Source organism: Eleginops maclovinus, chromosome 22 (genome assembly GCF_036324505.1).
Source record: "Eleginops maclovinus isolate JMC-PN-2008 ecotype Puerto Natales chromosome 22, JC_Emac_rtc_rv5, whole genome shotgun sequence".
Taxonomy (NCBI): domain Eukaryota; kingdom Metazoa; phylum Chordata; class Actinopteri; order Perciformes; family Eleginopidae; genus Eleginops; species Eleginops maclovinus.
In genome coordinates this window covers 20,330,491-20,334,026 of record NC_086370.1, presented here as the reverse complement: position 1 = coordinate 20,334,026, position 3,536 = coordinate 20,330,491, and positions in this window count along the sequence as shown.

The following is a 3,536-nucleotide window of genomic DNA, read 5'->3' as shown; positions in this document are numbered from 1 at the left end:
TAAATCAGAGATACTTTTCACTTACTCGTCAATAGAATCTCCCACACACTAAAATAATGTTAAATGACAGTCACTGGGGCTTCAGTGAACCTCATCTGTTGATTAATCTGATTCAGCTGATGTTCTGTACCTTTTGTCTCTTGTTTGTGACACAGCTGCCAATATCGATATGGAGGCACTGAAGACGCTTTCGAGAGAAGAGCTTCGTGACCTCTTCCCAGGGCCTGACCATTTTTTACGTAGAAAATGTATATGGGATCTGTGTCACCCTGTGGTAAGCAACGTTTTTTAAACCTCATGTACAACCAGTGGTTAACTCATTCATGCCAGATGCTTTTGTGTCATATCCATTGATGGCAGTGGATAGAGAAAAAAGCACAGTTTGCACACATACAGTAGCCTACATGCACAGAGACTACGGTGGAAAAGTACTTGACTGGACTGGAGTTTTGTTAAATGTCTGTTGGGGAGTTTGAGCCCAAGTTTGGTATCTAGGCGATTGGATTCAGTTTTGTTCATGCTCATATTTAGTGTGCCACCCACTAACCATGTCCCATTATACAAACACTATAATCCATCTACAATGGTTTATCGTCTTCGTTTTTGCTAAGAGTTAGGTTTATTATAGGCCTATAAATAGGCTATTCAATATCATGGGGTATGGTATTGTCACTCTTTTCCCACCTCTCTCTCTCTCTCTCTCTTTCTCTCTCTCATACCAAGTTGCCTCATCTTATGTGTTCAATCAATTGTCCTCTGTGTTGGTATGTTCTGAAATTTTATTTGTTAAATCAATTAAGCATTGGTTTTCTGACTAGTTTTTGCTGATTCCTTTACAGGAGAAGGCCTCATGCAGCTCTTCTGCCGCCTCCATTGAGGTCAGCGACGGAAAAGAGTGTGCAGCCACTGGAACCAGTAGTGGGGGAAGTGACAGCAAAGAGGAGGAGAAGGGGGGGTGGACTACATACAGAACACTTACACTGCCAAGCCCCCAATACGTCATATACACTGATACTGAATTGGAGAATGTGAAATCATACTTTTTTCAGTTGAAAAGACTTGGGAGAGCAGGAGAGTGTGAGCTCTCCAAAGAGCTAACATGTAGACTGATCCGCAATACAATAACCAACATGGTGTCAGCAGTGAGGGCATTGCACTGTGAAGAGAAGCAGTATCCATCGAAGGAGGACCTCGTAGCCATGGCCAAACGCCTGGTGATCTACTATCCCATGCTCTCTGATAAGCTTGACATACAGCGTCCATGGGTAAGTATTGCTTTCAATGTAATAAAGTACCTCAAATCGCACACTTGTTTACAGAGGCCTTTGGTTGTTCATTCCACCGTCTCCCATACATGCACCCATTACATTAGGTAACATACTTGTATGGTAACATACCTAAACCTATTATTGCTATTATTATTATTTAATGATACACGTTGTAGAAGGGTACGGTAAAAAGGCTTTATTATTCTGATTTGGGTAATGTTTGACACAGAATGGAGTAGATTTTAAAGTTGTTTTTTTTTTTTTTTTTTTTTTTCCTTAGCAAATGTGGATATTTGACAATGTCTTGGTCTTTGTATTTTCTGCCTAGATTGAAGTCTACAAACGGCTGCAAAAGAGAATCCACAATGTTCGATCACCGAAGAAAAGCCAGGGTGGCACTCCTGCAAGGGGGAAGAGAAAACTGAAATATATGGATGCCGATGACACTGATGATTCCACCACATCTACCATTCTTCTTTCGGCAAGCCCCAACAGCAGCACCCCTAGCACCCCTGAGGTCCTCACTCCGCCCTCCACACTCCCTGAGGTCCACACCCCATCAACAAGCACTCCAGTGAAAGAGGCAGCTGTTGGTAAGTGTATTGGATTTCACATTTTCATTTAGCCTTACAAGCAAATTGTATTTACTCTATTTCGGATTAGTAAAACCAGACCCTCTCGAAATGAATGGGGAAACATGACTAATAGACTTATAGATAATTATCAGTTGCGAGAAGTTGATTATACTGATGTGTATAACCGGGATAACGGCCATACTGCTGTTACGAACTGTCCTCATTTATTTATTTCTTCAGCGCTCTGTCTCCTCTTATACAAATTGTCTCATGATGGCTATGGTTATAAAAGGGGGACTCTGTTGGTAGGTTGCCCCAATGGGTTATCTTTCTAGCCTACCGTGCAAGAAACACTGTCCGAACAAAAAACGACATGTTTTCAGTTCTGACAAGTCAAAGGCAGCCGGAGTTATCTTCTGTGCCGCCACTGATTGAGATTATAAATGTAATGATGTGATGTTTTAATCCCTATTTAAATTTAGGACACGACAGTAGGATGGCTCAGGCAAGGCACTACAGACATCTCCAAGGGATGTGCCGGAAGAATAAACAAAACCAAGACGATGTGTCACAGCTCCTTGACCTTGAATTTGAGGGAAGACGGCAGTTCATCGATTCGGAGACCCTCAAGGAAGCCGACAGACCTGGCAAAATCCTTGAGGCCTACTCGTGCTTCAAGAACATAGACCATGTAAGTACACTCACTACTCAGAATTAAGGGAAGAATGTACCCGTCAGCCTTTATCCTTGTATTTTAAGAAAAACACTAGTTGTATTAATCCCCTTTTTTTGCAATATAATGCCAAGGTTCTTGAGGAGCTGAGGCGAATAGTGGCAAAGGACAACGCACATTTTGTGAAAGAGCTGAAGGAGCGCTGGGCAGACTACACAACCAAACTTTCCTTTTATGGTGTCTATAAGAAGGTCCTGAAGCCACCGGTGGGACCTCCTGCTGGTAAGGTTTTGCAATCCTTCTGAAATTACAATTGCAAATTGCACTATTTGTTGTTTCACTGAGTAGCTCCAATTACTCTGTCTAACTAAGTAACTCAATTCTCACTCTCTCTCTGTCTCTATGTAGATGAGCAAGCCATTGACCTGATCATCTCCCTGCCAGTTATGTTCCCTTCTGGTTATCCCGCACCAAAGAAGATGTCATCTCCATCAGAGGCACTCATTCATGTTCTGCAGGTGAACCAACTTAATTACATAACCTTCTGCAAGATAAAATATCTTTAACATTTGGCAGGTTTGAGCCTCACTCTTGACTACACCATCAAAGTGTCCTTGAGCTAAAGTTTTATCTTGTGTTGATGTTCAGCCCACAGAGGCCCCAGACGTTTATCTTAGAAGACGGCCACTAGCCACACCGTTCATCCTGGTAGGAGAGGAGGACTGCTTCCTCTGCGCCGGAAATGCCCCTGTTGCGTCCTTTGGAAGGAGCAGTCTTGCGGAGTCGGTCCTGTATATCATGGCGTACTACTACGCATTTCACATGACATACCCAAAATGTGTGTCATCGGTTCTGTTATTCCTTCAGACTGAGGTCTTAGGTGATGCTATTCATGAGAGAGACCAAACAACAGCTTTTAAACGTGCCAAAGCCGACTGGCAGGCCTTTCTTATGTAGGGTGTATTAGAGATGCACATTGTCTGAATAGTTAAATATGTCATGTGAAATGCGTAGTAGTAC